Here is a 25,116-nt window from a genome sequence, read left to right as displayed (position 1 = left end):
TGCGTGCTGTGAGCAATCGCCATTATAAGATAGCGCTGGCTTCCACTGCGCCTAAATAGTAAACAAGCCTTATGCGCAAGTGCAAGAGTGAACTCACGCCTAGTCACTGCCCATCTCGGGCGTAGTAATGGGGTGATGGGCGAGCAAAGAACCAGGAGCTGTCACGCCACATCAGGCGCTGAAACGTCACGCTGCGGGCTATATAAGCAGCACCATTTTCCCAGTTCGGGTCTTCCCTCCTGATAAGTAAGCAATAAAAGCTTTGCCGCAGAAGATTCTGGTTGTCCTGACTGTTTTCTTGCCAGCGGGGACAAAAGCTCGGGATATATATATATATATGGAGTTTCAGTGGCCTCCCATTGCCATGACTCTTGTCAGAGGAAGACAGGAGGGCAAATTGCTAGACCAATTCTAACAACAGCACCAGCAGAGATGAATACAGGAAAGTGTAGGCTTTAGGAGTTGTAGTAAGTGAGGCAACCTCTTCTGAAGAGCTTTATATTGTTATAATTTTTACAGAGTCAGGCTACTCTCAGGGTTTTGCCAGGTAGAAGAATAGAAGATAAAGCTGTAGGGCTTTTAGCTACTACACTGGATGTACAGTAAATTGTTGTACTTGTAGAAGGGAGTAAATCCAATTGCCCACTACAAATACTTCATTGATTATTTGCTTTCCATTCCAGATGAGAGCGAATGAATGCATCAGCCATGCCTGGTCAAGAGTGCAACTGCTCCCGACTGCAATGGCTGTGTGGCTTCAGAGGGCACAAAAGGTTGTGGTTCACTCTAACATGCATGTGCTGAATACCTCTTCAAAGACGGGTAAGGTTTTCCAGTGTTGAGAAACCTGAACAGAGAACAACATCTGGCCACTATCACACTTTCCTTTAGACCCATTTCCAGCCAGCGTTTGAGTCACTACCTTGGAAAGTTCAAAAGAAAATTATGAAACTTCAAAAGGGAAGACGTCTGACTCAGCCAGGAAGAAAAAAGCAAATTCCTCAAGGTACAACTGTTTGTGTGCACATCGTAAAAAAGAAGGATGCCATTTTACATAGTTGAACAATGCTTTATTTTAAAAATCAGTTTTCTCAGTTCTGTCACAGTTTTGTGAGAATATTTCTGTGACAAAGTGGTTGACTTTTTAAAACCCATTTCCTATGACTAGGAAATAGTATGTATGCATTATATTATACTAAACTATATTTCCAAATATTATACTGAATACACATCATGAATTATGTAATTAAAATGACCAGTGTTTTCAGGTTAAAAAAAATATTATCTTAACAGGATCATATACTAACAATAAATTTCCTTTAAATGAATGGCTATGATGATGATTCTTTCTGTTTTAGTACCCTGCTTACTGAATCCAGTGGCTTGCCAGTGAGATAAAAAAACATAACTCCTAGGATTATACAAAGATAATGATTGCTAAATAAGCATACTTTGGAAAAAGGAAAAATTCAAAAGACTTTTCCTTCTACTAAGGTGACTTTTGCCTGCTTTGGGGCCTTTCTCTTCCTACAGGGTTGACTCTTCAAGCCTTGATAGGAGGGCATATGAATAGGCATATTGGAAATTGTTATGCCATGTTTGGTTGATATCTCTAAAAGCTCTGCTCTTTTCAAGGGAAATGGGGTGCAGTAGATCTGGGAAAGGAGGGGAGGTCTGGAAAGAGACGAGGGAGGAGAAACTGTGGTCTGGATGTAATATGCCAGAGAAGAATGGATTTTAAAGTAGATGCTTTCAAGGTGACTGGTAGATAGAACACTTATAAACGACAGGTTAAAACTGAAGATTTCATCTCAACTAACTTGTGACATGTATTCATTATTCACACCTTATAACAGGTGCAGAATGCTTAATTAGCATAAATCTGTACCCAATAGCAATGTCTCCATTCCCAACAAACATAGTTTCAAATGTTCACCTTGAGTTATTACCACTACAACTTATTTTAGTACTATATCCACACACTTGTCATTCCATGTGAAAAATGATACTTCCCAGATACCTCAGAAGTTGGTAACATAATTTCCTGGTATGAAGTAATGTCATCAGAGTTTAAAACCAAGAGGGTGATAATTTCTTAATGCATGTCCATTATTGATAGTAACAATGACTAGTCAAATACAAGTTAGGTATGTATTTAGCATAGCATGCATATGTCCATGAGATACACAGTCATTAGTATTGCATGTGTTTCAATAGTTGAGTGGATAAGCTGCACCTTACAGATTTTACGTAGAAATACAACTCTTCAAAGTACTCATTAACAGAAACAGTAAAGGTAAAATATTGGCTTGTGTTTTCAAATTCAAGTAATTTAGACAATGTAAAATAGTGGCTTTGTTGCATTACCAGGTCATATCATTAATTTTTTTTGTAAGCAGAATTCTAACATCATTTCAAAATATACAACAGATTGTACATATATGTGTGTGCTTATGCAAGCTTGTGTGTGAAGGTTTCAATGAGAATAAGCCACAGAGTCATATATTTGAATGGTTGATTTGTCCCCAGTTCTTAGAGCTGTTTGGGCAGGATGAGGAAGTATAACCTTGCTAGAGAAGGTATGTCATCGGGGTTGTGCTTTGAAGGTTCAAATGCTCAAGGTGCAGTTTGGTTATCCGCCTCCTACTTAAAGATAATAACATAAATTCTCAGCTGCTCTTCCAGCACTGTCCTAGTTAGGATTTTACTGCCATGAACAGAAACCATGACCAAGGCAACTCTTATAAGGACAACATTTAATTGGGGCTGGCTTACAGGTTCAGAGGTTTAATCCATTATCTTCAAGGTGGAGAGCACGGCAGTATCCAGGCACACATGGGACTGGAGCTGCTGAGAGTTCTACATCTTGTTCTGAAGACAGCTAGGAAAAGACTGGCATCTAGGGAGCTAGAATGAGGGTTTTAAAGTCCACGCCCACAGTGACACACCTACTCTAACAATGCTACACCTCCTAGTAGTGCCACTCCCTGGGCCAAACATAAACAAATAATCATTTTCCACTCCCTGACCCCGAAAGGTTTGTTCAAACACGTGACTCCATGGGGGCCATACCTAGCCATGACATAATAAAAGAAAACAAAAATACATTTAGCCCAACATCCAAAGTCCCCTTCGTCTATAGCAGTCTCAACCATGGCAACAGTCCAAAGGTCAAAGTCTCTTCTGAGATTCATTCAATCATTTACCTGTAATCTCAAAACAAGACAGGAAATCAGTTGCACAAACTCCAAACTCTGCACCTCCATGTCTGATGTCAAAACAGTCTTCAGATCTCCAGATCCTTTTTCATCTTTGTTGATGGCAACAAACTTCTTTCTCCTGGGCTGGTTCCCCTCCCTGTTAGCAGCTTTCCACAGTAGATATCCCATGGCTCCAACATCTTGACCATCTTTGTGTCTCCAACTCCAATGCTACAGCTTCTTGTCCTCATATCTGGCATCCACACATGGCCTTCTGGGCTCCTTCAAAGGGCTTGGGTCACATCTCCAACTCTGCCCTCTGTAGAGCTCAAGGCTCTGGTTGAGTCCACTCAACTGTTGCCGGTATTCTTGGTGATCTTCCCAAGGTACTGGCATCTACAATACACTGGTGTCTTCTGCTGCAACTTGGCTTCACCAATAGCCTCTAATAGGCTCTCTTCATGGTGCCAAACTTAACTTCTTTGAATGATCCCTTCAGTCCTTGGCCATCATCTACAACTGAGGCTCCACTTTCGTAGATGGCCTTCTCTGACCTCTTACAGTGCCAAACCTCAGCTCCTCTCCATGACCACTTCATGCCTTCAAATCCAGTACCACCTGGGTGATTCTTACATTACCATGTCCAGCTGTAGCATGTGGTATATAACCTTGACTATCTCAGGAATATAGGTCTGTGCTCTCAGAAAACACTTCCCAGAAGATTTCACCTCAGTGATGCTGGTCTCTTCTCTCTCACTGAAATTCCTTAGCTCCAGTTAACCAGCATCTATTGTCCAAATAGTCCCTTTTCTTCACTATAAAGCCAGAACCACATGGCTGAAACTGCAGAGTTATGCTACTTGCTAGGGTTGGAACATGCTCCCCCACCCCCCACCCGCTGCATCTTGTTCTATTACATCCTTTGCTACCTAAGAAAACTGGACATTCTGGAACTTTCTCTGTAAACCAAAGATCAGAATGCTTCTGTAACCAGAGTTCTGGGATTAAAGGCATGTGTGTTATCACCATGCATGGACCTAAGCCTTTCTTTACCTGGAACTTGCTCTGTTCCAGAATCGCCTTGAAGGCATAGGTCTGTTTGCTTACTCTGTCTCCTGGGATTAAAAGTATGTACCATCATGACTGGGTCTAAGCTATTCATGCCCACTGTTCCTCAAGGTGTGTATAAAAAGTCTGTGTCTTTTATTTCTGGGCTTTATTTCATTCCAGATTAAAAGTCCAAGAGATAACAATAATCAAGTAAAACTAGTGTCTAATGTGATATAACTAGTTCTTGTTCAATGGCAAATGCATAAACAGTAAGCTTAGCTGGGTGGGATCTTGTCTTGAGAATACCACTCCTTTAATCTGTTATCTCTGGGAACATGGGATTCTGCTCCATGCTGGTTCCCCTTTAATACTTGAACCATACATTTTGTATTTTTTCTTCCTCAGCTTTTCATTAAAATGTTCTTCATAAGAGGTGAATTTTAGTAACCACAACACAGAATTTATACCAGGCTGCTTTAAGATATCCTTTTTCAAAACAACTGATCTAAATCTCTTCACCTTAGCCTCAGGTAGACTCTTTAGACAAGGACATGAAGCAGCCACATTCTTTACCACAGTATCATAAAAACGGTCTCTCTGCCACATCTTAAAATTCTTCAACTCTTATAAGGACAACATTTACTTGGGGCTGGCTTACAGATTCAGAGGTTCAGTCCATTACCATCAAGGCAGGAATGTGGCAGCATCCAGGCACACATGGGGTTGGAAAGGCTGAGAGCTCCTCCTCTTGTTTCCAACACAGCTAGGAGAAGACTAGCCTCCATGGAGCTAGGATGAGGGTTTTAAAGCCCATGCCCAAGGGGACACATTTTCTCCAACAAGACCACACCTCCCAATAATGATACTCCCTGGGCCAAGCATACACAAACCATCACAAACACCATGCCTGTTTATCTACTGCTAATGCTTCTTGTCATAAGAGTCATGAACTAAAACTCCATGGAGCTGTAGCCACAAAAAATTCTTTAGTCTATAACTTACCTTAACTACAATGTCTTATTTTAACAGTAGAAAATTAACTGAGAAAACGTACATAAAATATATCATAAATATGTGTGTGTGTGTGTATGTGTGTGTGTGTGTGTGTGCATGTCAGGTGTAAGTTGTCTTAAAATGCAAAGTGGTCAGCAGAGATTAAGTCAATTTTTACCCAAAAGAAAACACTCTATTGAGCAGAAGTTTTGTTACGCTGCTATTTCTCTCATGGTCTTCCCAATTCTCTTTAGCATTTTATTACATTACCTAATAATAGGGTTTATGTAATAATACAATTGCATTCACATAAGGATAAATACAGATATATGTAAGCTACAAATTCCATGCCTCGCCATCTTTGAGCCAAGGAGCAGTAAGCAGGCTATGTCCATGGGATGCTATATTTACCTGCAGAGAGATCCTTCTGTGTCCTAGAGGTTTGTGTGCTCTGACTGCTGTAACTTTCTGTACAGAGCCGTGGTGAACTGGTAAGCCTATGCCATAGATTTGGTACTCTGAGTCTTCAGTAGGCATGAACCCTGACTGAAGCCTCACATTAGTTTTTGCCTGATAGTGAAACACAGAGATGTCTTAGCATGAATCACTTTGTTATAATTATTTGCTTTATTACATTTAATATTCATTCATACCTTTCTTGATATACTTTTATTATTGTTGAGGGAAAACAAGCTTTCAGCTTAAATTTTTTTTATAAAATCACTTTTGATAAATGCTTATTGTAGTATTTGTGAGCAAGCTGTTATTAATATTTTCTATTGAAAATAATTTTTCATACCATGGACACTGTTTTCCTTTTTTCATTTTCTCCCCATGTCCCTCCACCTATACAGTTCACACCTTCTTTCTGTCTCTGTTTAGAAAAAAAATAAAAATAACTTAATATATTCTTTTTTAAAAGATTTATCTTATTTATATGAATACACTTTTGCTGTCTTCAGACACATCAGAAGAGGGCATCAAACTCCATTACAGATGGTTGTGAGCCACCATGTGGTTGCTGGGATTTGAACTTAGGACCTTTGGAATAGCAGTCAGTGATCTTAACTGCTGAGCCATCTCTCCAGGCCACTATATTCCTTAGTTTGGTTGTTTTATTGACAATTATAGTTTCTCACAATATCTTCAGAATACAGCTTACTGTCTTTCACTCCCTCCTAAACTATTCCCACTTCCCCACCTATCCAAATCCATACACTTTTTTCCTCTTGCCTTAGAATACACACAGGCATCTAAATAATAATAACAATGATTAATAATAAATAAAAACAAAGAATAGGTTAAAACACAAATAGAAATACTGTATTCTTTAATTTTACTGTTGTTTTATCTTAATGTAGCTACAGGAAAAAGAAAATGCTGTCTCACTGTTTAATACACTTGTAACATGCCTGTGATTTCTTATTATTATTCAGAAGATAAGAGAGTGGTTTCTACATCGATTACTGGCTATTAGGAAAATATATTCATTAACAGAATTTATAGTCAGGTGGTGTGCATTGGTTTATGTGCTAGAGGTCTGGTAACTGCTTCTCATTTTTAGATGGATCCATTTTAGATTAGCAGTTTTGAAGGAGAAGAGAAACATAACAACTGCAAGTCATTTTAGCCAAAATATTCTGGAAATTGCCTGGAGATATAGGTGAGAGAACTATGCTACGGTTTTGATTAGCTTATACAAATAGAGAACCAATGGTGCAAAGAACAGACCATAACAGAGAGAAAGCAATTTGCATATTGGTTCTTAAAAGCTACAGAGGCTCTTTCTTGGCAGAGAAGGAGGCATAAGGCAGGGATGGAGTATCCCAGAGATTTTTAAAAACAGAGATAAATCTCAGCAAATGAAGGATTTAAGATTTGCGTGAATGAAAGGATGGAATTTTTAAACTTAAATATATGATGAAAATAATTGAGAGAGAAACAAATTATAGTTCACAAAGATGATGGCAAAAATAATTTTGTTTGTGTTTTGGGGGAAATGGGGGGTATTCAATAACAGCATGAATTTTTATATTCTCATAGGAGTGGAGAATATACATTTTTAAAGGAGAGATTGGAGGAGGTCAGTGAGCAAAGCACTTATAGCATATTTGTGATGGCCTGGGTGTGGATCCCCAGGCCCCTGAGAATCCAGAGACAGCAGGATTCCTGGAACTCACTGGCTAAACAGTCTACAAAGATCTGTGAGCTCTGCGATCAATCAGATAATGTCTGAAAACCTTAGGTAGAGAACGACTGAGAAAGACACCCTCTTTCACACCCCTTTTCTGTCATCCATATACATGTTCACATGTGTTCCTTGTAGCCTTACCCACTAGTGCACATACAGGTGCACACATGTCACATACACATAGAGTCTAGGAGAAGCTTTGGCCTTTGACAATGTTTAGAGGAAAAAGATCTACTTATCACTGTCTCCTGTGTTAAGGTAGTGAATGGAGATCACATAATGATTAGAACACAACCAAAAAAGACAATTTTTTTCACATCAAATATGGGTCAGAATAAATGAAGATGATTCACCTCAGAGATGTAGCTTTTACAATGGCCGGTGCAGTTCTTACAGCCTCCATATCCACGTGCTCTTCAACAGTTGTATCTTTTTTTGTAACAAATTCTGTTCCAAGGCTTTGACTTGAGGCAATAAATAGCCACCCTGCCACTGAATGCTCCTGGTTCACATGACAGATTGATTTTTTTCATGAAACCAGAATGATTTCATGGAATTTATATAATGGGATGCAAGCATGTTGAATCCTTCACCTTGTATCCTTCAAACCAAGTGGCTCCATCCAGTCTTAGCTTTGTTACTCTATGGAGATGGAATATCTATTAACAATATTCCATGATTCTGGTATTTCCACATCTTACCTATCTCGTGGTCAGAATCAGTTTCTCTCCTAAAGGCTTTTGTACTGACCACTTGTGATGAAAATAAAATAAAGTTTCTTTGAAGGAACTATAATAATAATATTTTCATCATAAGAAAATATAATAGTAATTGTTATTAAAATGTTTTCAGAAGCATTGCTTGAGTTATTGCAGTTAATTGGCAGAACCTCCTTAGATAAGTGCTAGGATTTGAATAGAAACTGCCCCTATAGGGTTATGTGTTGAGCAGTTCAGCTGATTGTGCAGTTAGGAGAGGTGAAGGACACTTTACAAGGTGGGGCTTGCTGCAGGAAATGTGTTACTGAAAGCTGGGTATCAGATGCTACACCTGTTGTTTCTTTTCTTCTTCCACTCCATGCTTAGATGAGTGCCTCTGTCATATGTTGTCACCATCATGACATTATTATACCTTATCACTGGATCAATGAAGCCAAAAGTGGTAGTCCTGTAACTAAAACTGTAAGCCAAGACAACACAAACCCTTCCTCACTGAAGACCAGCATGTTGGGTATTTTTCTCCACGACGAAAAAATAAAAATCTGATTACAATTTTTGTTTCAAATAGTAAGCAATTTGGAAAACTCCAGTGTCAAGGGAAAAATCTCTGATATTCACCCATATTTTTAAATCTTCTTTGTTTCTCCTTTCTGATGTTTCAATTCCCCTTAGCATTTCCAATGTTATTCCCAGAGTAATATGTCCTCAAAAATGTGTTGTATATGTTGTGTTTTACCAAATAACAACATATGAACTCTTTTATCATCACTAAATTCCCATAGTAATTATCAGGTTCCATGACACATTAGTTTAGAATACAATTCCCTTCCATCTCAGAGTGTAATATATTTTTATTTTCATTACTATATAATTGAGACTATCAGATCCCAGAAATGGAGCAACTATGAAAATTTTAAATAAAAAAGAAATCTAAAATCTTCCCATTTATTCTAAACACAGTACCTCTCATCTTCTAAATGTGAGCCATGATGGAGACATTTTAGGTTGAAAAAACTCTGGGATGTCCCTGACTTTTAAATGAGAGGCAATAGAATAATTAAGTTGTGGTTTTGATTTTAAAAGTAGAAAGGACGGTTATCCACCAACACTGAATTCATTCTACAAAGAGAATAAATATACAGCCATCCTTCTAGTGGATACTGTATAAAAAAAATTCTCATAGGAAAAATGATGGTCTTCATTACTGCACGTGTTTTGGGGGGGGGGATTGGCAATTTCAAAAGATTACAATAAGGTTTTCCTGGCTTCCTTCAATGCTATCTGCTGCCTCAACCAGTAATAAATGAAGTGACCTATGGCTGAAGGGGGAAGTCATCTGGAAGTGCTCTCTTCTCACTTGCTGGATGTGCTGACTGTCAGCTGAGCCCCCAGCTGTGCCTTTAGCTGGAAAACCCTGCTTGACTTGTTCATGCAGCCTCTTTAAATGCACCACTTTGAGTTTTCTTTCTGAAAAGAGCCAAATAGAAGCTATATTGCTTTCTGTGTCCTAGGAATAGAAGCCAAGTGGCATGATTTCTAGTCAGAATCACTCTCAGACACAAGGACAGGAAAGATAGACTTCCCTTGGGAGTAATATGAAAGTCTCACTTTAAGAAAAACATGTGAAATAGGAAGGGATGACTGTGGCTATTTTTATCAAGTACTATCTACCATACAACACCGCATCTCACGCTTGGATTTTAGAATGAAGATGTCATATGTTAGCAGGTATTCATATAGTATGCTTTACTGTTAGCTCTTATAGCTACTCAATTCTCTGTGTCCTTTTCTCTTCAACTTTGTTTCTGCCCAACATGATGGTTCTTGTTAACTGTGAGCAACATTTGCAAATACATTGCAAGATAGTACCTGTCTGGTGTGCTTTCATGGTGTCAGACTCTATTCACTCTGTTAGAAATTAATCTCTGTGTTACCACCAGTGAATTACTTTCAACACCAACTTGACTGTATCAGTTGACAGTGTGAATTAAAGAAATGTCAGTTAAGGCAGGGCTTTCAGGATAATGTTCAAAATCCTTACAGTGAGATTGGATAAGTCTTCAGAATTGTCCCTCAGCTTTCTCTCCTCATGGTTTATCTCCTTCTAGACCTTCACGTCCAGGTGGCTTATACACAGTAATAAAATAATACACAATAATACAAGTCCTGTGGACCTTTGCTTGTGACATTTTCGTTCACTAGGTGACTTCCGCTTTCCTACACCTTACTTCCCTTGAACAATATGAGGGAGATGTGCCTTCTTCTTCATCTAGTGCAAGATATGACTCTCTCTAGTTTCACCTGTGTGGTGTCACGTTATACAACCATGCCTTTGGATAGTTACTACATCATGACTATTCATTTGCATAACTGACTCCATCTGTTAGAGTTTAGACCATCTAAGGCTGGGAATCAAGTTAAATAATAACATCTATTCACCAATTAGTGGTGAGAATGAGAAATAATGTTGTTGCGTAAGAACTTACATTCAATAGTGAGAAGAGAAAAATTTTGACATCTTTCTTTTTATCCTGAATGTGTGCCACATTCCCTAGGCCGTGACTTTGTGTTGCATGGAAAGGCACCAATAGATTCAACCTATCTAGCATCTGTGACAAACAAAGGAACAGGGTCAGTAGCTTACTGGAAAATAGAAACAAGTCGTCTGTGATAGTAGAGTTTGGCAATGTCTACAGCTCAGATGGAAACAGAAGACAAGCATCTATGTCACCCACAGGTCTGGGAATTTGTTAAGCAGGATTAAGATGTATTCAAATTTACTCTGCATATTAATAATGCTTTGTTGTTGTTTACTATTGATTTTACTGACATTTTCAACATCAAATCCATTTGGATGGATAACACAAAATGAATTCCGTGGTTTCCATGGTTGTTTGCTAAGATTTTGGTTGGCACTCTTTCCTTTTTTTCAGTTCATGTTTTGAAAGAGAGGGAAAGGAATGAAATTGGATGAGTAGGGAAGAGAAAATATTTGGGATGAGGAAATATATTATAAAAATATATTTTATGATTTAAAAAATTTGAAAAATAATTTCTGGAAGCATTCTAGTTAAATTTCCCTGTAAGGAAGCAATGATAGTATGCAGTGGTGAAATGTAACTCTCTAAAAAGTAAACTTTTTCTCTTGCTAATTTGCATCTCTGAAAAAAGGGACTGTAGGCTGAACCATTAGCTTAACTCTGCTTTTTTTTATTATTAATCATTTGATTTGTTTGCATTTCAAATGTTACCCCTTCCTGGTCTCTCTGATTCAAACCCCACACCCCATCCCACTCTACTCTGCCTCTAAGAGGGTGACCCCTCCCACCCACCCACTTCTGCCTGACCCCTCTAGCATCCTGAGCTTTGGGACCCCCATGAGGGTTAGGGGAAGGGCTGAAGGAGCTTGACTACTCTTAAGCCAGCACTAGCCATCTTGAGCACACCACAGATGCCTTGAGAAAATGACTTCACAATCTCTCCTGATTTCCCTTAGAAACTTACAGCCTCGGTGAGCACTGCCTGAAACGACCTGTACAGACTTTCATCTGTCACAAGCCTCAACAAACTCTGTCCAACACTAGGACTGGTAGCCTAGCAAAGGGACTGTGTGATCTGCAATTATCCCAAATATATTAGGTTCAAACACCCCTGTCTGCTCTATATACACAGGGTGCATGGGCTAACTAAGGAGCTGTCTGAGTAACAATCTCCTGTGCTACCTGCCCTGGTGTTGAAGCATAAAGTCTTTCTTTTTTCCTTTCCTTTCCTTTTTCCTTTCCTTTTTCCTTTCCTTTTTCCTTTCCTTTTTCCTTTCCTTTTTCCTTTCCTTTTTCCTTTCCTTCCCTTCCCTTCCCTTCCCTTCCCTTCCCTTCCCTTCCCTTCCCTTTCCTTTTCTTTTCTTTTTTCTCTTCTCTTCTTTTCCTTTCCTTTTTCCTTTCCTTTCCTTTTTCTTTTCCTTTCCTTTTTCCTCTTTCCTCTTTCCTTTTTCCTTTTTCCTTTTTCCTCTTTCCTCTTTCCTTTTTCCTCTTTCCTCTTTCCTTTTTCCTCTTTCCTCTTTCCTTGTTCCTCTTTCCTTTTTCCTCTTTCCTCTTTCCTCTTTCCTCTTTCCTCTTTCCTCTTTCCTCTTTCCTCTTTCCTCTTTCCTCTTTCCTCTTTCCTCTTTCCTCTTTCCTCTTTCCTTTCCTTTCCTTTCCTTTCCTTTCCTTTCCTTTCCTTTCCTTTCCTTCCCTTCCCTTCCCTTCCCTTCCCTTCCCTTCCCTTTCCTTTCCTTTCCTTTCCTTTCCTTTCCTTTCCTTTCCTTTCCTTTCCTTTTTCCTTTCCTTTCCTTTTTCTTTCTTTCCTTTCCCTTTCTCTCTCTTTCTTTCTTTCATTCGTTCATTATTTTATTTATTTACATTTCAAATGTTATCTCACTTCCCAGTTCCTTGCTTTAAACCACCATGTCATTCCCCTATAATGGCGCGTGGAGCTTCACAGGACCCAGGACTTCTCATCCAATTGATGCCAAACAAGGCCACCCTCTGCTACATATGCAGCTAGAGCCATGGGTTCCTCAATGTGTAATATTTTGTTGGTGGTTTAGTTCCTGGGAGCTCTTGGGGAGGGGATCTGGTTGGTTGATATTGTTGTTCTTCCTATGGGATTACAAACTCCTTCAGCTCCTTCAGTCCTTCCCCTAACTCCTCCATTAAGGTCCCTGCACTGAGTATTCTATTCCAGGCTGATTTCAGTAGTATGGCCTGAGAGGATAACATAGAGAAAAAGCAGGAGAAAGAACACAAGACTAACACAAGAACAGCAATACTGGCAACAGCTGGCAGGCTGCATAGTAACAGGCTATGTGACAGCTGAAGAGGCAGCAGCTAAACAATGAAAGGATCCAGGGCAGGAAGGGGGACCACTTCAGGAGGAGCAGTACCAGAAGCAGAAAGGCTAACAGGAGCTCCAAGACTGTTAAGTAGCAACTACAGAAGGAAAATTGTAGTCCTCATCAATGGATAGATCCTATAAAACTATCAAGTACTTAAGGCCAGTGGCCTCAGACACTAGTCTGAGAGCTGTAATCCGAGCTTATGTGACTGTCTAATGAATTGCAGCCTCCTGGGTTCACACAAGGGTGATGACACTGACTGCTGTCAATCCCTAAGCAATCTCTAATCGTACCTTTCTAGCCCGGGAGCTATACCACCAGTTGCAAACAATAACTGAAAAATCCTGACTTCCTAGGGAGGACCATCCAATGGCTGTGACACTTGTAGGAATAAAATCTCAGGACCCCAGGCCTGCAGCATTGAACAGCACCACCTCCTGCCACTCTCAGGTACATGGCGCTGCTTCTCACTGTTGTCAACTGCATGGGAAATGGAAACAGCCAAACTGCATGAGGGTCTCTTTCAGGTCCAAGCAAGGCAAACGTGGAGCCAGCAAATCCTGTCCCTTCTTCTTCCCCCTCCCTTGCTAAAATGTTAAATCACGTTCCTAAAACTATTATTTCCGATAGCCACAAAGGTCTATACTCTTCTTTGACCACTTTTTCTTTCGTGAGTCTGATCATCAAGATCCATCTATCAAAAATTCCAATCCCGCTTCCTAATTAACATGTTCAATTACCTTGATTTATGATTGGGGACTTAGGAACTCATCCTAGCTCATTCTACCAAGTACCTCCCTTATTCCTCTTAAAACTACACTTGAAAAGCTATTAGCTGCTGTTTCTGCCCGATTCAGATTCAGCTACCTTCTTTTTACCTTGCTTAGTAGAGAACCTCTTTGTTTTGGAAATCTGCATCTGGGTGTGGTGTGTGCCTAATATCAGGTCCAGAGGAGAGTACCCCTAGAAGACAATATTCTTACCCACCTCTGACAGCTGACTGCTTGACAATAATGCCACTAATATTATCAGTCACCATTCTTCCTTCTCATGGTTATCTAGCCCTCCTACCCTGCATCTTTTCTCCATAACTCGTTTATCGTCTAGTTTATCAACTATAAGTCTTTTATAGTTCAACCTCAACACCTATTATTGTTCCTTATGACTTGAAATCTACTCAGGAAACCTGTTGGACACTGCCCTTTTCCAGGTGTGTGGTCTGTTCATATGCATTAGATCATCCCTGATGTCAACAGCCATCTCTTGATATTGTCCCCACAAGGCAGAGCCTCATCCCCTAAATCCAAGCTTCAGGAATGCAAACCCCCACTGTCTTCTATGCTGCCAATGAATTTTCTCTAACATGCCATTGTAGCTATACAGGAACAAGATATGCTTATCAGAGGGCTGTTGATACCGAGTTTATGGACCAGTTTCACATCCAGACTCAGTGGAAGGGCTCTACTGTAGAAACTAATGCGGAGGTACACATAAGAGACATCAGTAATGGCACCCAGCACAGTGGCATTTAAAAGAAAAACAGTGTTTGGAATTGGGAGGTATTTCATAAATTGAATTGATGCAAGTTGATAATAACAGAACAGTTCAGATAAAAGGAAGATTCCAAAATGAGAGAGAATGTTTCAACAGGAGTCACCATCATTATCTTTTTTATTCTCATACATTCTTTATCTGAGTACATAGTGATCCTGGTGGTGATTGTGGATTTTTATACTCGGAGGTCTTAGGTGTCATTTGTGTAATGTGGTTTCAGATTCAAAAAATAAACAAATAAACAAGTAACACTGCTATCTATAGGGAAATAAGTATTTATAGTGAGAGATCATTCCTTCAGCTACACGAAGAGCTGTGGATTTGGAAGGTCCTTTGCATAGACAAAGATGTAAAAATTCATCCAGGAAAAGCAATTGCCTAATATATTTCCCTAGTATGAGAGCAAGGCACGATGCTAATCACTTGATGAATCTGGATTCTCTGTACAAGGAAGTCTTAGAGCATCATAATTACTATGAAAAAAAAACTGTTTTTCTGTCCTTGTCCTTAGTTCCTCTCTCTCTCTCTCCCTCTCTCTCCCTCTCTCCCCCTCTCTCCCTCTCTCTCTCTCTCTTCCTCCCTCTCCCCCTCTCTCTCTCATTAATTTTTGAACTGCATTCATTCATATTCTTTAGGTTTTTTTTCATGTATTTCTTTTCATTTGAAGGAAGTATTTTTCACTAAGGATAGAAAGCATCAAAGCCCCGAGTGTGTCCAAGATTAAAGCAAGGTGCATTTTATCACCTGATGTCTTTCTCATGGAGAAACAAAATAAAACCAGAAAACAATAACAACCACCAGCTGTGTAGTGTAGGAGCATGTGTGACTAGTATCAATTTTCCCACATATTTTTCTCTTCAAACCTGTTCCTCTGGATCATATTTCCAAATACCATTTGCAAGAAAAACAGAATAACAGATCCCTATGCATAGAAAATAGAAACTACAATAGAACACTCACTCCCAAACCTGGAAATATTCCCCAACATATCAAAATACCACCCACAGGCTACAAGAATAAAATAAACCACCTACATTCTTTCCAACCTCCAGCATGATTCAAGCACACACATTTGCTTTATCTACAGTTAACATCAACAAAAAAATCTACTTACTGCATAATATTAGTCTCGTTAATGTTAGCAAAGAAATATAACTCAATGCACAGAAGAGCCACCACAGGCTCTACCAGTGCTGAAACTGGTATTGGATTTAAATAAAAAACCTTCATATATATGTGTGCTTTCTATTAATGTTAAAAATGTATTAGCTGATAAATAAGAGCATCGTTCATATAATTTATACTAAAGCTTTCAGTGCAGTCAGACTGAAAAAGAACAGACTATTTCACTGCAGTTGGCACTGATCTAATAACAGATTCTACACATGGCGCCATTTCTCTTGGAAATCTGGTCCACCTCCTCTCTGTAGTGTATAATTTTGGAAGGCCTTTCCTTTTACAAAGCAATATACATCACCTTAATATTAATGAGCCTTCTCTTGAAGAAGATGATGCCATGGTTGCACACATCTATTACAACTAATATTATGTTATGACTTTTTTCTATTTAGTTCACCAAAGAAGATTTGGGTATTTTTTTTTTTCAAGTTTGTCACAAAATAGCTTTGTTATATAAGATGATACCCCGATATGAATGATACTACATATAAATATGTGTGCATGCAAGAATACATGAATGTCATAATTAAGCAATATTTTAAAGGGGTGTCAAGATTTTGGATTAATTTGCAATATAAAGGTTACATTTTCTTAATCAATGGTGACATTTGCCAAGTTGTTATTTACCTACACTGAGGACTGAAAGCAAATAGCACATAAATGAAGTCTTTGCTAAAGATTAGAATTATAAGTTAGTGCTGCTGGGTGGGTGGCACACTTTCAAAAATGTTTCTTTATTTGCTTTATATATGTAAGTACACTGTTCCTCTCTTCAGACACACAAGGTGAGAGCATTGAGTTCCGTTACAGATTGTTGTGAGTCACCATATGGTGGCTGGGAATTGAAATCAGGACCTCTGGAAAAACAGCCAGTGCTCTTAACCTTTGAGCCATCTCTCCATCCCCTGTTGTACAGATCTTTAATCCCAGCAGTTGGGAAGCAGAGGCAGGTGTATCTCTGTGAGTTCAAGGACAGCCTGGTCTTTAAGAGCAAGATTTAGAACACCTATGGTTATACAAAACAGGGGGAAAATAGTATAGCATTGATGGTAATGTCTGGGAGCACAATGGGCAAAAAGTTCCCCAAACAACCAAAAGCTCATCCCACATATTTGATCATATTTGTCCAATCAATGATAATGACATCTTCTCAATACTGGAATTTCCTTTTTTTTTTTTCAGCCACTCCTGCTTTGCCATCTCTCTAAGGGAGTTCTTTGATTTTCATTAACAACTCTGCCACCATCCCATTCATAATTCAATCAAAACTCCTGGGATGGCAGCTGTCATAGTGGTGGTGAGTATGTATGTGTGTGTGTGTATTAGTGTATTAATGTGTCCTTAATGTGTGAGTTCGCATACACACTAAGGATATTAGATATCTCCAATATTGTTCAATGCCTTATTCTCTTTGGGGCGGAGGGAGGGCGTGGCTCTCACTGAACCTGGAGCTCACATTTTGTGTTCCAGTCATCTCCAGCTCTCTCCCTGTCTCTACCTCTCTCTCAAGTGCTGGAATAACAGGCAACAGATACCAAGCCTGACTTCTTATGTGGGTGCTGGGATCACCTGATTGTCCAACTCTCCATCCTGAATGGCCATATGCTTCCTGTAAGGGGAATAACTTTGTAACTATTCTTTGCCAGGCTTGTTGGGTGGCATCTGTCTATTCTCATTAATAAAGAAGTTTCTAACAGTTTTTCTACTTCTAAATCTTTTCCTCAATAATTCATGGTATCTAATAAAAATATCTCACAGGGAAAGACTAGAAATGGTGGGTGATTAGACTGTACAGTTTCTAGAAATCTGTATGCATCTCTACGCATGGAGGGTTCCTAGCTTGGGGCTATGAAAGCATTTTTGTATGTAAAGGGTCTTGAGTACATTTTAATTTTTTTATTATTTATTAGAAATCAATCCTTCAGAGCGAATATATGTAACCATAACTTATCTTGAATTCATTCCAAATAATCTCTTTTATTCCGATAAAGGAGAAATTATTAGTTGGTAATATATCACACATTAGATTAGTATTTTCAGTGTACAACACTTGAAATAGGAATGATTTATTACAATGGAATGCTTAATTACCAAGCTAATGTATTGATTCTCCTTTCTGTGTTGTGCATCATTAACTTCTTCTCATATAAGCTGAGCTTCTGCATGTATGTTTGTTTGTTTATGTTTATGTTGTATGTTTTCTTGATGTGTATCAATAAGTTCATTGGTGTCAAAATCTTTCTGAATTTAAATTATTTGAATTCTGTTTATTCCTTTTCTTTTCTCACTTTAAATAAGCCATGCATAATATAATACATTCTTTGGAAAATCATAGAATATATATACTCTATATAGAGATGATATATATATTTATTTATTCTTCATAATATATTAGAATAGAGATGTAGATACAAGAAGAGCGCTGGAGTTGACTGGCCATGAGATGAGCAAGAACGCAAAAAAGTGTAAGCTCCAGGTTCAGTGAGAGCCCTCTCTAAAGAGAATAAGGAATTGAGCAATTTATTCTTCAGTATCTGACATTATAAGCTTAGGGTAGCACAAGCTATGCAATATTATATGAAAATATTCACCAATTTTTTTGTATTTCATATTTAATTAATACAAAATCATTAGAGCAAGAAGATACAAAGTGAGAAATACATTATGCAAACAAAGAAGTGCAAGAAAAAGTAGGTCAATCTAACTAGAACAGTGTTCGCAAGTCATTAAGCTGTATTTTAAAGCCTAAGACGGCACCCAATACTTTGTGGCTCAAAAAAATACACGTGTTTAAGGTATGATTCTATTCAATTACAGTTTATTAGGGGATGTATAGGGCAGTTATGCTGTGTGGACTGTGCTTAGCTGAGTTTAGCTGCATTTGTTCCTGAGACTGACATCAGCCACTGGCTCTAGGGAGCTTCCTACTCGGTGATGGTTCTTCTGAGATGACACATCTTGTGATGGTTCTTCTGAGCTGACACATCTTGTGTGGGTTGTCATTCCTTAGCAGCTGAGAAAGGTTTGATGGGCAGGAAGCAGTGCCAGATGGCTGGAGGACCTGAGTTCAAATTCCCAGCACCCACGTAAGAAGTCAGGCTTGGTATCTGTTGCCTGCAATTCCAGCACTTGAGAGAGAGGTAGAGACAGGGAGAGCGCTGGAGATGACTGGAACACAGATGGCAGCAGAGCAATGTGAAGTCATGGGGTTCAGAGTGGGGTTCAAAATTTCAAAATTTTGAATTTTGCTTTTATTCATTTTCTTCTCTCACTTTGAATAAGCAATGCAGCTTCTCATTGCTCCTTGTCCTTTCATAGGAAAGAACAAGAGTGAGCTATATCAATTATAATCACTGATCCTTGGCTTTGGTAAACTCATTTCAGATGACTACACATCAACTTACTCAGTCACATTGCTCTGCTGCCATTTGAATGGGGTTGGATGATGTCCACCATAAACCTTTGGCACTTTACACTTCTGCCAATCCTCCCGCTCCCTAACATGGTAGACTCAGATATCTGCATCATCCAACCTCCTCCTGGGGCAGGTACTTATTGCACAGTGGTATGCGGTCTGTTTGAGATGCTTGCCAACCCTTAGAACCTAGAGGGTACAGATATCCATATCTGTTGGATCATGGCTTCGTGCTTGTTTTCATTGCACCAAGTACAAAATAAAATTCTTGCTGAGAATTTTGGATTATATGCTGGAAGGCATTGTACCAAAATTAGAATCTTCCTCTCCCTCCCTCCCTTCCTTCCTCCCTCCCTCTCCTCCTCCCCTTCCCCTTCTGCCCCTCTCCTTTTTTCTCTGTCTTTGTCTTTCTCTGTCACCTGACCTCCTCTGTGTGTCTGGCTCGTGCCATCACCATGTAGCCCACATGGCTTATGAGTATTTCAGTCTTTTCTCCTTATCTTAAATCTCTCCTACTCATGGTGGTAGAGTGGAGGGTAGATTTCATCTTCCATCTTAAACAAAGGAAACTGAAGAAGAATCAATGCTCAATGAAGAAGAAGTATGGCACAAATTAACTCTCGTAGAATGAGTTTAGAAAACCCCTAACAAAACACTTGCTATTAAGAAAGGCAGGGAGAATTTTGTCACTCTATAGCTCCAGTCTAGAAATACACAAGACACTTAAAGTGAGGTAGCTCAGGATGTAAAGCATAGTCACGGAGCTGACTGTCAGAGGGCAATGTTGTACACTTTCCATAGATGGAGATAGAACTAGTATTTGGGGTTGGGCCTCTGTTGAAGAAAAATCTCAATGCAACTTGTTCCAAGCTTTGCACCCTAACAGAAAGGAAATGATTTTAAATGAAATGGAAAAAGTGACATTTTCATATTTTTTTCAATCAAATTCATTGAATGGAATATCTGATGTTTCGAAAATCCATTACAGAAATATCAAAGTAAATAATAAGTTCTTTATTTAAACAATAGTTCATTGTGTCATACATACTTTTGCTAGGGTGACACATTTATCTCTTTTTGCTGCATCTATCAATGAAGTTTAGTCATATTCTAGCATCTAATAGTTGGTATTAAAAAAAATCAGCCAATTCTAAAGAAGTGATGCTATTGTGACTTTACCTCATAGCACGTCAGGAACACATTAAAAACCTCCACTCATATTCGAATATTTTCATTCCATATTTTTAATGCAATGTTTTTGAGCTTTATGTCACTTAACGGATCCTTATAGCCCTATTTGTTATTTTATTGTACTAAATTCAAGGTAGCAAATGTTTACACAGAACAAGTTGTTTGCAATGGCAATTTTGCAAACAATTTTTATTGACTCGTAAAGCATTAAAATTTGAATTCATTCATATTATCGTCATCATTTTTAGGAAAACAGATAATGTCTTCTTTTCATATCAATAAATTAATATGGTATACATTAGAAATATTCTAAGCAAATTGTTACACCACACCGCCAGCATTTCTATTTCCTCTTCATGTAATGTGCACATATGTCCACACAGTGGCACTATTTCTTTAGAAACGCCAGTGGGAACCGGTTTTGCTTTGTGTTTGCATAGTGCTCCCTGATAAGATACTGGCCTCAGAATTCTAAAAGTTCTCAGGAAGGAAGTGAAATGCATTTATTTTAAAAAAAAAAATTGATTGGCTGTTCATTGTCTAAAGGTATTAATACCTGAGGAAGTCTTGATAACAATCCATGTTTAAATGTTAAAATCTGAATCCAGTAATGTGGGCTCAGGCCTCAGCAAGAAATATGGAGAGGTCATGGTAGGAGATAAGTTTATAACCCAGAAGCTCCTCCAAAAATACACAGAAATTAAACACTAGGATGTAACAGGGCTGCACATATCTAAATCCTTACACATTAAACTAAACCAACAAAGAAGTCATATGTTTAAGTCATTTCATTAGCTGGAATTCTGCTAGTGGTGAAACCACCAAGGAATATAGGTAGAAGTGCAAGGGAGGAATAGAGGAAAGAAGAGAGGAAGAGAGGGAGGGAAGAAGGGAGGATATGACAACTGCTTTCCCACTACCACTATCTCAGAGACCTTATTTCTGATGCAGGGGCAGAGGACAATCATCTTTAGGTCCTCAGATTCAAACGCCCCAGCTTCTTAGTGTGTCACACCGGACCCTGCTGGGACTCAGCCAATGGTTTAGAATTTTTAATGCTTATCTCATCCCCAGCACAGGCCCAACTGCTTGCTTGGCAACAAACCAGAGGTAAAGTGATAAAAATAAATTTAATAACTTCTCTGTCCCTTCAAGCATTTAAAAAAAAAAGTGTTGAGGGCACATTGCTATTATTCTAACATGATCCCGGTTATATAAAAAAGGGGGGGAGGGGACCTTTTTTTTTTTCCTTTAACAATTAGAAAGTAGAGGACTCTAACGCACAAAGGAAAAAAAAATGGAAAAGATTCAGTCTGGAAGATTTTTTTTCACAGGGCAGATAGAGTCTGCCAGATCACATGGCCCAAGAGACAGAACAACCTGTTCAACACTCTGGATTAAAGCACCCTCCTGTGTCCAATACCCCAGGTTCCATTTAAAACTAGCAGCTTTCCTGGTCTCTTGGTATATGAGCTAGAGTATTATGCTCAAATTTGGAAATATGGTATCTCCAAGCTCCTAATACAGTCAGTAAGCCTCTTACCCCCCCCCCCCATCCCCCAGTGGCAGAAGAACGCAGCTATAGCAATGTCCACACTGGTTCTCAACCTGTGGGTTGTGACCATCTGAAAAAACATATATTTCTGGTGCTTTTAGCAACGCCCAGCCGTAAACTTATTTCCATTGTTACTTCCTAACTGTAATTTTGCTACTGAGCCATCCATGTCTCAGTCCCTAAAGCCATTGGAAATGTGTGTTTCCCCTTGGCTGAGACCCACAGGTTGAGAACTGCTGCTGGAAGGACCATCTCTGAGTGCTCTATACCACTGCAATGTTGGAAGTTAACTGGGGTAGAAATACCCTTAATTTTTGTTGAACTTATTTCTCACCTGTTGATGTCCGTATGCATTAACAAGTCCAAAGGGATTCCTACTACCTCCCCACTTGGTCCAATCAGAAAAACATCAATATAATGGATCATCGTGATATTTCGAGGTCACCAAGTTGGAAATTGTAAAATTTTTACACAGGGCTAGAGAGTTAATAGTCCCTTGAGGTCAGAGGTAAAGCAGTGCGTTTGGTCTTATAAGCTGAAGGTAAGTTGTTTCTGACAGTCCCTAAAGACAGGTACGGCTATAAAGGCACTTGCTAGTTTATCAGCTTCATATAAGGGACTCAGAGATACATTAAAGTTCTCAACTACAGAAGACACATCTGGTAAAGTTCTCAACTACAGAAGACACATCTGGTAGAACAGCCAGGTGGGATTACTGCTTAATTACGTTTCAGATAATCACGTGTCATTCTCCGTGATCTTCATGGACCACACAGGAGAGTAAGAGGGAAAGGTGGTGGGAACCAGCGCCCTTGCTTACTTCCAGTCCTTGACCATGGCACCAAGGTCACTTCCTCCAAGGATGCGATATTGTTTTGGGATCAGCATTTCCCTTGTAAAAGGAAATTCATCGTGTCTGTTCTTGTCTTTGAAACTGTAATAGCCTATAACACCTATAAGCACACCATAGGATCAGTACTAGTGTTAGGCTTTAGAGCCTCCCCTTGAGCTGGATCTCAATTTGGGTCTGTCACTGGACCTCCTTTTCTTCAGTCTCTTCTCCATTTTTGTCCCTATAGTTCTTTTAGACAGGAAGAATTTTGGGTCAGAGTTTTTGATTGCAGGATGATAACCCCATCCCTCCACTTCATGCCCCACTTCATGCACCACCGTAGGGATGAACAAAGGGCAGAACACAAACAGTATAATGATAATGACTGGACTGAAAAAAAATTAAAGATTAAAAAAAACACCTATATTCATGAAATGCTCGAATTAATACTGTTAATACCATATATTACCAATAATCACCAACATAGGCTTATTATAATTCCTATAAAAATTCTAAACACATTCATCATAGAAATAATGATAATAATAATAATAATAATGATAAAAACAATAATAACAATAATAAACCTTAGAGTTGACATGAAAGGACCAAACACTACTAATAGCAGAAACAAATCTCAGTGAAAACAAAGATGCTACAAGTTATATTACTTGAACATAGATTAGTTTACACTACACAGCAATCATAATTAAAACAGTATGTCACACACACACACACACACACACACACCAGACAAGTGAGACCACTGGAATACGATACAAGACACAGAAATGAACACATAGAGCTGTAGTTATTGAGTTTTTTTTTAAAACAACGGTACCAAAAATATACCTTAGAGAGGAGACACCTTCTTTAAGGATCAGGCAAAGTGGATGGAAATATATGAGAGTAAAATGTGACCCTACGTGTCACTTTGAAAAGTAATCAATAGAAAGCAAAGCAGGCTTCAGTATAAATCTGAAACTTTGAGGTACTCAAAAAAAATTAGAGGGAACACTTCAGGTATGAACATAGGCTACAGCTTCCTAATGGTTGTACAATAAAACCCACTATACTATTGATACACTACTAGGAAAGGCTAAATTAAAAGAAATGATTTATTCTCATCACAGTCTGAAACATTGAAAACAATTTTTAAAATTTTCAGTGAGGCTCTTCCCCATTTTCTCCCCTATAAGTTTCAGTGTTTCTGGTTCTATGGGGAGGTCTTTGATCCACTTAGACTTGAGCTTTGTACAAGGAGTTAAGAATGGATTAATTGTAATTCTACATGCTAACAGCTAGTTGAGCCAGCATCATTTGTTGAAAATGCTGTCTTTTTTCCACTGGATGGTTTTAGCTCCTTTGTCAAAGATCAACTGACCATAGGTGTGTGGGTTCATTTCTGGGTCTTCAATTCTATTCCATTGATCTTCCAGTCTGTCTCTGTACCAGTACAATGCAGATTTTATCACAATTGCTCTGTAGTACAGCTTCAGTTCAGGCATGGTGATTCCACCAGAGGTTCTTTTATTGTAGAGAATAGTTTTTGCTATCCTAGGTTTTTTGTTATTCCAGATGAATTTGCAAATTGCCCTTTCTAACTTGGTGAAGAATTGAGTTGGAATTTTGATGGGGATTGCATTGAATCTGTAGATTGCTTTCAACAAGATGGCCATTTTTACTATACTAATCCTGCCAATCCATGAGCATGGGAGATCTTTCCATCTTCTGAGATCTTCTTCGATTTTTTCTTCAGAGACTTACTGGCACAGGGTGAAAATTCCTGAACAGAACACCAATGGCTTGTGCTGTAAGATCAAGAATCGACAAATGGGACCTCATAAAACTGCAAAGCTTCTGTAAGGCAAAGGGCACTGTCAATAAGACAAAAAGGTCACTAACAGTTTGGGAGAAGATCTTTACCAATCTTAAATCTAATAGAGGGCTAATATCCAATATATACAAAGAACTCAAGAAGTTAGACTCCTGAGAACCAAATAACCCTATTAAAAATGGGGTACAGAGGTAAACAAAGGAACTGAGGAATACCTAGTGGCTGAGAAGCACCTAAAAATGTTCAACATCCTTAATCGTCAGGGAAATGCAAATCAAAGCAACCCTAAGATTCCACCTCACACCAGTCAGAATGGCTGAGATCAAAAACTCAGGTGACAGCAGATGCTGGCAAGGATGTGGAGAAAGAGGAACACTCCTCCATTGTTGGTGGGATTGCAAGCTGGTACAACCGCTCTGGAAATCAGTTTGGTGGTTTCTCAGAAAATTGGGCATAGTACTACCGGAGGATCCAGCAATACCTCTCCTGGGCATATATCCAGAAGATGCTCCAACATGTAATAAAGA

General features: G+C 38.9%; 1 protein-coding gene and 1 long non-coding RNA gene across 28 annotated transcripts in view; one reads left to right on the top strand and one right to left on the bottom strand.

Moving 5' to 3' along the window:
- The window catches only part of Ppfia2 (protein tyrosine phosphatase, receptor type, f polypeptide (PTPRF), interacting protein (liprin), alpha 2), a 463,969-nt gene that overhangs the window by 326,796 nt on the left and 112,057 nt on the right, over nt 1-25,116 (bottom strand). The window lies entirely within an intron of this gene.
- 4930532I03Rik (RIKEN cDNA 4930532I03 gene) overlaps nt 4,193-25,116 on the top strand; it is a 47,286-nt gene continuing 26,362 nt past the window's right edge. Inside the window, exons 1-3 of one of the 2 annotated variants that reach the window (NR_131026.1) lie at nt 4,193-4,379; nt 13,383-13,476; nt 16,942-17,056. This is a non-coding gene — a long non-coding RNA (RIKEN cDNA 4930532I03 gene). Of the gene's footprint in view, nt 4,380-5,617; nt 5,735-13,382; nt 13,477-16,941; nt 17,057-25,116 lie in introns of those variants that run through there. The other variant, NR_131027.1, reaches the window with a different exon arrangement.

Source organism: Mus musculus, chromosome 10 (assembly GCF_000001635.26).
Source record: "Mus musculus strain C57BL/6J chromosome 10, GRCm38.p6 C57BL/6J".
Classification (NCBI taxonomy): Eukaryota; Metazoa; Chordata; class Mammalia; order Rodentia; family Muridae; genus Mus; species Mus musculus.
This window is presented reverse-complemented; position numbering and strand designations above follow the sequence as displayed.